General features: G+C 40.2%; 1 pseudogene; it reads right to left on the bottom strand.

The window, feature by feature from the left end:
• Positions 1-2,799: 2,799 nt before the first annotated feature.
• Positions 2,800-11,442, bottom strand: LOC131278415 (myosin regulatory light polypeptide 9 pseudogene; annotated as a pseudogene).
• Positions 11,443-12,376: the final 934 nt, after the last annotated feature.

The following is a 12,376-nucleotide window of genomic DNA, read 5'->3' as shown; positions in this document are numbered from 1 at the left end:
CTCTCTAGACAATGTTTCCAATCTAGACATTATCCTCAGCTCAGTAAAATTTCCCAGTCTTCTAACTATAGCTTTAGGCAGGCAGTTCCCTGCTTTCTATAACCTGGTGAATAGGTTATTGTGAGGATCAAGTAGTATAAAATGCTATAAAGAATAAGTTGTTACCATTTAATCCATGTCAGTAGTTTAAAGTAGCATTCCCAAATTATGTTTTCTCTGTGAGACACTGATGGCTACTATGAAAAAACAACATCAATTTAATAAGTCAAAAGACTTTGAGAGATACTGAGTAATGGCAGTTTGAGATTATTTATGAATCCCAAAAACAGAGATTATGTTTGTTAACTAATTTAGTCCTCTGGGTGTGATACCCTTTGAATGCATTAGATTCAGCTAACATGTCTTGATTAAATTACCTGTCGAGATTAGGGCTTTGATTCATCCAGGTCTGTAGAGCATGACACAGATTGAGTCCCCATCCCCTTTGTGGGCTGATATAAATGAACACTCACTCAAGAAGACACAGGGAGAGGAGAGAGCTCTGTCATGTTTGATCCTGAGGCCCTGGGGAGATGAGCCATTTGCCTGATAGTTTGCAGATGAAGAGAACAGAGACACTGAGCAGCTGAGAAGAGTCAGAAAGAAATGAGCCCTATGCCAGAGACTAGTATAGGAAGCCCTGAGAGACCAGGCAGAGATCATCAGCAACAACCTTGCTTCAACACATGGCAAGTGACTGGTGAGAAAGCAACCTTGAGTTGGACTCTGTAGGGCCTTGAACTGTAAGCTTCTATCCCAAATGAATACCATTATAAAGACCAACAGCTTTCTGGTACTTTGCATCAGCACCCCTTTGGCTGACTAATACACTGAGGCAAAATTAAAGTGTCCAGGTTCTTCATTGCAGAAGTACAGTATGTAGTCTTGTCCAAACTTATTTGACAATGGAAACCCCTCAGCCTCCAGAATATTTCTCACTGGTACTATCCCACAAAAGTCACTATCAAGGGTGATTTCTTGGTAATGCTTTCTGTGGGACAGTGACAGTGAGAAATATTCTAGTGTATCTGTTCTTCAGGAATCTTCTCAGGATAGAGGACTCACTTATCCATCCTTTTAAGGGATGACCATTAGTGGGAAGTTTGTGTATCCTGGCAGGCTGGGGAGGAAAACCACTTGGGACAGGTAATTTCTTTCAGTGTCTCCAAATTGCACTGCCCAGGAAAAATGGTTGATAACCTTTGTCACCAAAGAAACAGTCAGCGCTCCAGCTAATATCCTATAATTTTCCTTTCTTTTGTTCATTCTTATTTAATTATTGTCTAAGTATGCATGTTTGTCCTACAAGTATGTACAACCTTTCCCAAACAGGCTCTTTCAGTTTCAGAATTTGCAGAAGGAAAGTGTCATGTTGGGAGGGAGAGGGATGTATAAGGACTGATTGAAAACGTGAGTAACATATAAGTAATATACAAATTAAATTAGTAAGTATATAAAGGAATATGGTATAATCGGAGGACTGGAAGATGTGTTTTAAACAGAGTCTTGTGGAACAAGAAAGGAGAGAGGGAATACTGAGGAAAAGAATAGCAGACCCAGTCACGGACATGGACAAGTACTGGTAGGAGTAGCAAGCAGAATTACTAGGTCAGAGTAAACATTCCTTGTCAGAGAAATGAGGTTTCATGGACAAATGAAGTGTAAACAACAACAAGCACACCAAAAACAAAGCAGCTTAGATCTGATGCAGAAAGCAAGAGAGATCTACGGTATTTACTGCAAAAGAAGTTCCCACAAAGAAAAGCAGAGGGAGTCCCATAGCTGTTGTCAATCCAACCAGACATGGAGCAGGGTGTTCTTCAATATATTTTCTTTCTTGTTTCCCCATTAGTCCCTGTCCCCCACTTTAAAAAAATTATTTCATCATAAAATTTAACCATGGTTCAGAAAAAGCTAAATGAGTAATTTTCTCTCAGAAAATATGTTCTGTGTTGGCTGCAGTTATTTGGGGGCAGGGCCTTGTAAGTTAAATTACCCCATTTTTCTATTTTGAAAATTATAAAAATAATTAACATTTGGTGGAAATACTTGGGCCACAATGTTTATTTTTAAAGTTTTTATTACCAAAAAAATGTACAAACCCAGTAAATATGAAAAATCTGAGAACATTTTCCTTAAGCTTTCATAAGGCAAATATCTTTCCCCCAATTCTATTTTACTTCAATTTAAAGAAAGTCCCATTTCCAGTCTAGGTATGGAGATGCATGTGTCTCCAAATGGCTGAGAAAAAATACAAGAAAGGCAAAAACTGTAAAGCTAAGGGAATGCAACAGGCTCTAAGACAAAGTATCAGAAATACCCAACGTTGGGAAACGGACTTTGGCCCAGTGGTTAGGGCGTCCGTCTACCACATGGGAGGCCCGCGGTTCAAGCCCCGGGCCTCCTTGACCCGCGTGGAGCTGGCCCATGCGCAGCGCTGATGCACGCAAGGAGTCCCGTGCCACACAGGGGTGTCCCCCGCGTAGGGGAGCCCCACGCGCAAGGAGTGCACCCATAAGGAGAGCCGCCCAGCGCGAAGGAGGGAGCAGCCTGCCTAGGAATGGCGCCGCCCACACTTCCCGTGCCGCTGACGACAACAGAAGCGGACAAAGAAACAAGACGCAGCAAAAAGACACAGAAAACAGACAACCCGGGGAGGGGAGGGGAATTAAATAAATAAAAAATAAATCTTTAAAAAAAAAAAAAAAAGAAATACCCAACATGGCAACAGAGTATGTTTGGCCAAAATTTGCAGTTCCTTCAGTCAGCCGTGTCCTTTGCTCCATGTTTAAGGATGCATGTGAACTCAATGTGATTGAAGTTCCCCTTTCTGTCAATAGGTGCTTTTCTGTAAAGCTTGTCTACTTCCTCCTTCGTAAACCGATCCCCCCTGGTTGTCAGTAGCTCTCTCTGGTAATCCTCCTGGGTGGTGCCAGTTGCTTCTTTATTAAAGCAAGCAAAGCATTTCTGGTGACATCTTCTGGGTCTCTTCCATTTAACTTTTCACCAAACACTGTGAGAAACATGGTAAAATTTATGGGATCTGGAGCCTCATTCATCATGGCATCCAGATACTCGTCAGTTATATTTTCCCCAGGGAGGTTAGCGTATCCCGCAAAGCTTCCATGTGGATGAAACCATCTCTGTCTCTGTTCTGATCAATCATGTTGAAGGTTTCCTTGAACTCCTGAATCTGTGACTGGTCAAATGTAGCAAACATGTTGAATGTTGCATGCTGAGGGCACTTCTTGGTGGTCTTGGTCTTTGTCCTGTTGCTCAACACGGTGGTAGGTAAATCCGTGTGCAGTCTGGAGAATCAAAACATTTGGTTTTGCTCTCACCACTCTTCCACCTCAAGAGTCGCTTCCCACCTCCACTTGTTTTAGTTTTTGATGCAATATTCTCCTAGTCTTCTCTCCTAGCTCTCTAGCTACTGCTCAGTCCCCTCTATTATTTTTAATAAACAAGTAGCAGTAATTGTTCACAATTATAGCTAATAGCTTTTGAGGGCTTACGTGTTAAAAATTTGTGGCCAGAATTTTACCTCATTTAATGTACCCAACCTTGTGAGGTAGGTATTCTTATCATCCTCATTGAAACAGAAAAAACAATGTCAGTCCTCTGTTGAAGTCAATTGTCCCAGAGACAGTAGTTGCAGAATCTAAGCCCACACTTTTAATTACTGTGCATGGGTTTGCCACTAAAATATTGGCATTTTTCACAGTTTCAGCCTTTATCTCTTTCGTCTCAAGGCCAAGATCTTTGTGTTTACAATTTCTTTAACATTTCCTTACAGATTTTTAATGCCTATAGTGTTTTCATTATTTGCTCATTTCTTCATGCACCTTTAAAACTAGCTGCGTTAAATTTGGAGAGTTGACTAAGTGGACCTAGTATTCTTGCTGAATCCTACCAGGTGGTACATGGTTTCTATTTGTCCAATTACTGATGGCACTTGATCACTTGATTAAGATGGTGTTCTGTCAGGTTTTTCCATTGTAAAGTTTACTCTAGTTCCCTTTGAGAGTTTGTTTGGAGGTTCTAGCAGGGGAGCGCAGCTACTCGTATACCCTTGACCGAAGAACAGTCCTCCTCTAGCAGGGAAGGTCGTCCTCTTCGACCAAGCGCACAGCTTCGGGAGGGACGCACATGGAGCAGTGAGGGAAGAAGGGGACACCCGCCTAGCCAGCCAGATCAGCCGAATCAACCCTGGCGATCAATGGGGTGACAGATGTCGCAGCCAGATCGCCCTCACATCCTCTAGTTCCCTTTGTAATGAATACGAATTTTGTGGGGACATAATTTAGAACTATGTAAATGTTCCCAGCTTTGTCAAATTTTCAATTTATATATCTTTATGTATCTTTATGTATCTCATGGATTCCTAGGTTATGCAATGAGTTATATTGTTTTATTTTGTAGCTCAATTTGTCTCAGAACTGGCCAGTGGGACACAAGTTGGCTTGTATCTTTTGACATGTCCCATTAGTCTTTGAGCACGTCCTTATTTTCTGGCACAATAATATGCTCCAGGCTTATCTTGTACTTCCCCTTTTCCAGCCTTGGAATCAGCTCTTTTGCGAAGAAGAGACATAGAGAAGAGGATAATGGTATGTAGAAGCCAAGATCTGGGCTAGATGCACTCATTGTTTTGTGGTGTCACTCACTACTTCTAGTCCCCCTCCAGACCCTCTTAGTGGACAGAGTATATATGTACTTATATACCTTATAATCTTATAAATAGAAATACTTTTAAATATATATACATTTGGGTATATATACATATAGATATAGGTATATAAGTATATACTGATACTTCCATTACCAGACCAACACCAAATGGTACATTCTAGTTTTCTTTCCATAATGATAACTCTCTTCCCCAACAATGTAAAATCCATTATCCTTAATATATTTACTTATTTGATCAGCTCTCTCACATACAACCAATCTTCCTTTACTTCTGCCTCTCCCTCCTCTCTTCAGATGACCTCTTCACTCTTGCCCAAAGCCAGGTGGGTCCCCCAACATGGTTCTCATCCAGCATAGTAAGAAGAATACTCCACACCCAGATGCTTCTCTATTTAGATGCTCTCCTTATCCGCCTCAGACCCCAATACCGACTCCCTCCTTGCCTGATTCTGGCTGACACACTCTGCTGGCTGTTTCCCAACAAAACACAACTCTCTACAAAGTACTTTCTATAATACATCATCTCCTTTGCTTCTTATAAAACCTCTGCTTAATAGTTAAGGAAGGTATTATTATCCCTTTCTTTTAACAGATCCTCAAGGATCTAGTTCAGAAAAATTTAACAACATGCCCAAGGTCACAGAGCTTATACAAAACAGGCTGAGAACGTGGAGCTCCTTCACTCCACCAGTGATGCCCCTGAACATATGCCAAAATTACATTGACATTTCTTTTTCCTACAATAGAAATATGTTTCAAACTCATTCAGTTTATGGTCAACTATGATTTCCAGGTTTTTCTTTTCCTGTCATATATATGCCTAGCAGTAATGTAATAGAAAAGGCCTTGGTGCAAAATCAAGAAAGGTAAACTTCAGTTCCAGCTTTGATTTGTGAGACTTCAGGCAAATCACTCAACTATGAAAAGGAGGTTAGAATAAGTCAGTGAGACAGAGGATTGTGGGAAGACTGCAGAGTAGGAAGCTCCAGGAATCAGTCCCTCTACCAGAACAACTATTAAACAGGAAGGAACTGTCTGAATCAAGTATTTTGAAACTCTAGAGTATAGTAGAACACTATGCATCCAGAGAAGAGCTGGAGGAAGAGGCTGGAAAATTGCAGTAAATCTTGGTGAATTGCATTCATTCCCTGTGTGGTAGGTACCATCGCCCATCCCAAGACTAGCAGCAGGCAGCAGTGAGGTACTCAACCCCAGCCTCTGGTGCAACTTGCTGGTGCCAGAGTGGGATATAAAGACCTACTTCCCCAAGACCATAATGTGTGTGGTTCAATCATGATCACTGTTATTTTAGTATTTTTTTAATTTTTTATTAGAGATATGATTTTACAACACACTCATGCATAATGTGAATTCCCATACAACACTCCTCCACCAATACTGCTGTGGAAACTTTGTGACAAGATTATGAGACAACATCATCAGGCTATTACCACTAAATATGGTCTATAGCATACATTTGGTATATTTTTTCCATTCTGCCCCCCCCCCCATTATTAGCACAGTAGCTACTTTGACACTGATGCAAGAATATTACAATATTGCTGTTAACTATAGTTATATAGTTATATTAATATAACTATAGTTATATTAATTGTATTTTTCCCATGCTTCTTCATAGTCTCACCACCATGTAATAGTGATGTACATTTGTTCTAGAAGAACATTCTTATACTTGTACTATTAAACACAATCTCCATCCACCTCCAGGTTCACTATTATTCAGTCCCTAGATTATTCTCTAGCTTTCTTTCAATTGACATTTACATCCCTAGACTACCCCTTTCAGCCACAAATCCATTTATAAACCAATTATATTATTATAATATACTCTAATGTGTTTCCATCAATTCTATCCATTTCCACCCTTCTACAGTGAAGCTAATTAAAAATTCTACATACATGAAGCCCTTTCTCAGCCTTCATCCTATCTCCTAGTAACCTATACTTTAGGATTTAACTCTATGTGTTTATTCTTCATATTTAGTTCATATTAGTGAGACCATACAATATTTGTCCTTTTGTGTCTGGCTTATTTCACTCAGCATAATGTCTTCAAGATTCATCCATGTTATCGTATGTATCCAAATTTCATTTCTTCTTATAGCTGCTTAGTATTCCATCATATGCACATACCACATTTTGTTTATCCATTCATCATTTGATGGACACTTGGGTTGTTTCCATCTTTTGGCAATTGGGAATAACACTACTATGAATATTGGTGTGCAAATGTCTATTTGTGTCACTGTTTTCAGTTCTGGATATAGTCCTTGTAGAGGGATTGCCAAATCACATGGCAGCACTATATTTAGCATCCTGAGGAGCCGCCAAATTGTCTTTCACAGAGGTTATACCATTTTATGTTCCCACCAAGAGGGAAGGAATGTTCCTATTTTTCCACATCTTCTCCAGCACTTGTTTTCTGTTTTTTGTTTTTTTTTAAAATAATGGCCATTTTTGAAGTGTGAGATATCTCATTGTAGTTTTTTTAAAAAATTTATTATTTATTTCTCTCCCCTTCCCCCCTCCCCGCCCCAGTTATCTGCTCTCTGTGTCCATTCACTGTGTATTCTTCTGTGTCTGCTTATATTCTTGTCAGCAGCATAGCAAATGTGTCTTTTTTTGTTGTGTCATCTTGCTGCGTCAGCTCTCCATGTGTGTGGCGCCACTCCTGGGCAGGTTGCACTTTTTCCACACTGGGTGGCTCTCCTTACGGGGCAAACTCCTTGCGCCTGGGGCTCTTCTATGCAGGGGACACCCCTGTGTGGCAGGGCATTCCTCGCGTGCATTAGCACTGTGTGTGGGCCAGCTCATCACATGGGTCAGGAAGCCCTGGGTTTGAACCCTGGACCTCCCATGTGGTAGGTGGACACTCTATCTGTTGAGTCAAATCCACTTCCCTCATTGCAATTTTGATTTGCATTTCCCAACAGCTAGTGATCTTGAACATTTTTTCATGTGGTTTTTTTTTTTTTGCCATTTATAATTCCCTCTTGGGAGAAATGTCTGCTTAAGTCTTTTGCCCATTTTTAAATTGGATTGATTGCTCTTTTATTGTTGAGTTGTATGATCTCTTTATATAGCATGGAAATCAAACCCTTAATGGATATGTGGTTTCCAAATATATTCTCCTAATGAGTGGGCTGCCTTTTCACCTTCTTGGACAAAGTCCTTTGAATAACAAGTGTTTAAGTTTGAGGAGGTCCCATTTATCCAGTTATTTCATTGCTTGTACTTTCAGTTTAAGGATCCACCACCTACCACCAGGTTTTGAAGCTTTTTCCCTACATTTTCTTTCAGGAGATTTATGATCACTACTTTTGATTAACAACTTCAGATTGCTGGGGGGGCTGGCTCTGAGGGTGGTCACTGTTTTAACCTGCTAAAGGCAAAAGGGGCGGAGGAGACTTAAAGACAGAACCTTTCCTCAAACTATGGAAAAGAATTAATGAGCTACATTTACTGGGCAAGTGCTGAATCAAGAAAACAGCCTCAGAGAGTCACAGGAGAAATTCATGGGATTCTTGCTTGTCCTGTCCTCATCCCCTCTCCTGGAAAGTAAGAAACCAGCCCTTGTTCCCTTTGTGGGTCCCTGGCATTGTTCTGCTGGAGAGACTGACCTGGGAAACTTCTCTCCTGTTCACTCCCATCCCCCAGGATTTGTCATCTAGGAAAAAGCTGGAGACAGCAAAAGCAGAATAAGAAACAGTTGATTTGGGGGCAGCCTGAGGCAAAGGTTTACACACTTTAAGTCCTGTGGAGGAGCACACTGGAGGGGAAGAACATCTGTACCTGGAAGAGTATAGCAGGCATTCAAATTCCTGTAGATAGGGGAACTCCTAAGGCCACTAACAAGACAAGCCCAGGACAAGATACAGCCCAGAAAAGACAGGGAGGACCCTATACTTTGGATTCACCTTGTGTAGCAGTTTGATATTATTGATGAATTAAAAAAAGAAATATTGGATTGTGTTTGTAACCTGATCTTTTCCTCTGGGCATATTAGATTATATTGGATTCAGAGGTTTTACTTGATTAAGTAATCTGGTAAGCCTCTTGTTCCAGTAGGGCATTGAGTTCCCACCCACAGATAAAAGGCATGGCAAAGGACAGAGTTGAGGGCTTTTTAGTTTGGAGTTTTGATGTTGGAGTTTGATGTTGAAGTCTTAAGCTGGAGCCCTGGGAAAAGCCATTTGCCTGATAGTCTACAGGTGACCCTGTGGAGAGAGGCAAAGCCTAGAGAGCCTCATAGTCTACAGCTGACCTGGAAGAGAAAACAGAGGAGCTGAGCTCAGAGGAACCCAGGAAGCCTGAACCCTGGCAGACATTGGCAGACATCTTCCTCCAACATGTGAAAATAGACTTTGGTTAGGGAAGTAACTTATGCTTCATAGCCTGGTATCTGTAAGTTCCTACCCCAAATAAATAGCCTCTACAAAAACCAATGAATTTCATATTTTGCATCAGTACTCCTTTGGCTGACTAATACACCTTGGGCTGAACTTCTCGATAGGGGAGCTGAACTCTGAAGGAGAGCACCTGCCAACACAAAGTCAATTTGCAAAGACAGTGAAAGGTGTGGTTTTTTGTTTGTTTGTTTGTTGTTTTATTTTTGTTTGCATTGGTTTGTTTGTTTAGTCCCTGGCACTGAAGAAAATCTCTGTCATATCACTAACTGGATACAAACTCAAGAAACAGCTTAGGGGGAAACGGACTTGGCCCAGTGGTTAGGGCGTCCTTTTACCAGATGTGAGGTCTGCAGTTCAAACCCTGGGCCTCCTTGACCCCTGTGGAGCTGGCCCATGTGCAGTGCCAATGCGTGCAAGGAGGGCCCTGCCACGCAGGGGTGTCCCCCGTGTAGGGCAGCCCCACGTGCAAGGAGTGCACCCCGTAAGGAGAGCCGCAAAAGAAAGTGCAGCCTGCCTAAGAATGGCGATGCCCACACGGAGAGCTGACACAACAAGATGACGCAACAAAGAGAAACAGAGATTCCTGTGCCGCTGACAACAACAGAGGGGGACAAAGAAACAAGATGCAGCAAATAGACACAGAGAACAGACAACTGGGGTGGGGGGGAAAGGGAGAGAAATAAATAAATCTTTAAAAAAAAAAAAAGAAACAGCTTAGGAACTAAATCTAAGAATTAACATTTTAAAGTACTAAAATGTACAGTGTGTAACAAAAGATTACAAGATAAAGAAACAGGAAATGATGGCCCATCCAAAGGAAGAGTATAAAATCCAGAAAACATCAACAAAGAAGACCAGACTGTGGCCATATCTGCCAAAGATTTTTTTAAAAATTATCTTCAATATAGTCAAGGAGATGAAGGAAAATAAAGAGAATGAACTAAAGTTATATCAGGAAAACAATGAAGGAATAACACGAGAGACTGAAATTTTAAAAAGGAACCCAAAAGAACTACTGGAGTTGAATATCACAATACTGAAATGAAAAATTCCCAGGAAAATTTCAACAGCAAATTGGAGCTGGTAGAAGAAAGAATCAGAATTTGAAGACAAGACAATTGAAATGAGTTAAGCTGTAAAGAAGGAAAAAAAATTAGAGAAAGTGAGAACAATTTAAGAGTCCTGTGAGACAAAATGAACCAATATACACATTACGGGAGTGTTAGAGGGAAATGGAGGAGAGACAGGAACTGAAGGAATATTCAGAGAAATAACGGACAACTTCTCAAAACTGGCAAAAGATATGAATAGATAAATCCAAGAAGTCCAGAGAATATCAAACAGGATAAACTTGAAAAGAAATAAGCCCAGGCATCAGTGGTCAGACTGCTGAATACAAAGGGCAAGGAGAGAGTTCTGAAAGCTGCAAGAGAAAAGCAACATGTTATGTACAAATGAGTCCCAATTAGATTAAGTGCCAATTTCACACCAGAAACTGTGGAGGTAAGGAGGTAGTGGGTTGAAATACTCAAAGTGTTGAGAGAAATACAACTGCCAATACCAAATTTTATAGCTGGCAAGACTTTCTTTCTAAAAGAGGGGAAGATTAACACATTTCCAGATAAACAAAAGAGTCAACACAGGAGCTGCCCTATAGCGATAAAGGGAATTCTTCAGACAGAGAGGAAAGGCTACTAGTTCTTCAAATGGAAAGAAAAGGATCAAAATGGCATAAAGAAATAAATACCTATGGTAAAGGTAACCATTTGGGAAATTATAAATGGCAGTTCTAGTGTATTGCATTTTTTGATATATAACTCCACTTCTTACAGGGGCTAAAATGCAAATGCATAAAAACTCATGATAAATATACCCTTTAGAACACACAATTTACAAATATATACTTTTTAACAAGTAAAAAAAAAAAAAAGATGAGGAAATGGGGGTATAGGAACAGTGTACATGTATGCTATTGAAGTTAAGTTGGTGTTTTAGTTTGCCGTAGTTGGTGTTTAGTTTTCTGCTACGAAAAGTACCAGAAATCTGCTGGCTTTTATAAAGGGATTTATTTTGGATAAAGGCTTACAGTTCTAAGGCCATGGAAAGTCCAAACTGAGGCACCATCAAAGATGCTTTCTTACCAAAGTCAGCTACTGTTAATCCTGGCATGTTGCCATGTGATAAAGCAAGATGGCCACCAGTCTCTGCCAGGTTTCAGCCATCTCCTCTGGGCTCACCCTTTCTTCTTGAGATATGTGGTCCCAGTCTTTTGAGGCTTCATGCTTAAGTGATCCTGTAGTCCCCTCTCTCCTGGCATAGGGCTTATTTCTTTTCAGGTCTCCTTTATCAGTCTTGGCTGTTCTGCTCTCTTCTCAATTTCAACTGTAAGCTATCAGGCAAATGGCTCATGTCTCCCTGGGGCCTCAGCTGTTTGAGCCTCATCATATGGCAGAATGAAAAATGGCAGGGCTCTGTCTTCCTGTGTCTGTCTGATTATCTGGTTATATCGGACTCAGTAAGGGGGTGGGGACTCAACCTGAGTCCCATCTCACTGATACTGACTAATAAAAAAACCCTAAGCAATCTTAACAGGTAATCTAATCAAAGGCCCCTCAGCTGAACTTAATGCAATCAAAGGGTATCACATCCAGAGGACTAGATTAGTTTACAAACATAATCTTTCTCTTTTTTGGGATTCATCAAATAATCTCAAATTGCCACAGTTGGTATCAAATCCAAAATAACTGTTACATATTTGAGATGTTAAATTTTAACTCCAGGGTAAGTACAAGGAAGTATATGAAAAATATATTCTGAAAGAATGAGAAGGGACTCAATATGGTACAATACAAAAAAGAAAACACAACAAACACACAAATAATTATAAAAGTAGGCATTAGTTGAAAATTGAGGGACGAAAAAGGTATAAGACTTGAAAAGACTAAATAGCAAAATGGTAGAATAAAGTCCTGCATTATCAGTAGGTACTTTAAATGTAAATGGGTTAAACTGTCAATGGCAGAGATTGGTAAAATGGATAAAAAGCATTACCCTACTATATCTGTTTACAAGAGACCCACTTTAAATTCAAAGGCAAAAATCAGGTTGAATGTTAAATGATAGAAAAAATATATACCATGACAATAGTAACCAAAAGAGAGCTGCGATAGCTATCCTACTATCAGATAAAACAGGCTTTAAATAAAAAAGTGTTA

The sequence above is a fragment of the Dasypus novemcinctus genome, chromosome 5, assembly GCF_030445035.2.
Source record: "Dasypus novemcinctus isolate mDasNov1 chromosome 5, mDasNov1.1.hap2, whole genome shotgun sequence".
NCBI classification, from domain to species: domain Eukaryota; kingdom Metazoa; phylum Chordata; class Mammalia; order Cingulata; family Dasypodidae; genus Dasypus; species Dasypus novemcinctus.
Note: the sequence above shows the minus strand (reverse complement) of the source record. Positions and strands in the feature narration are given on the sequence as shown.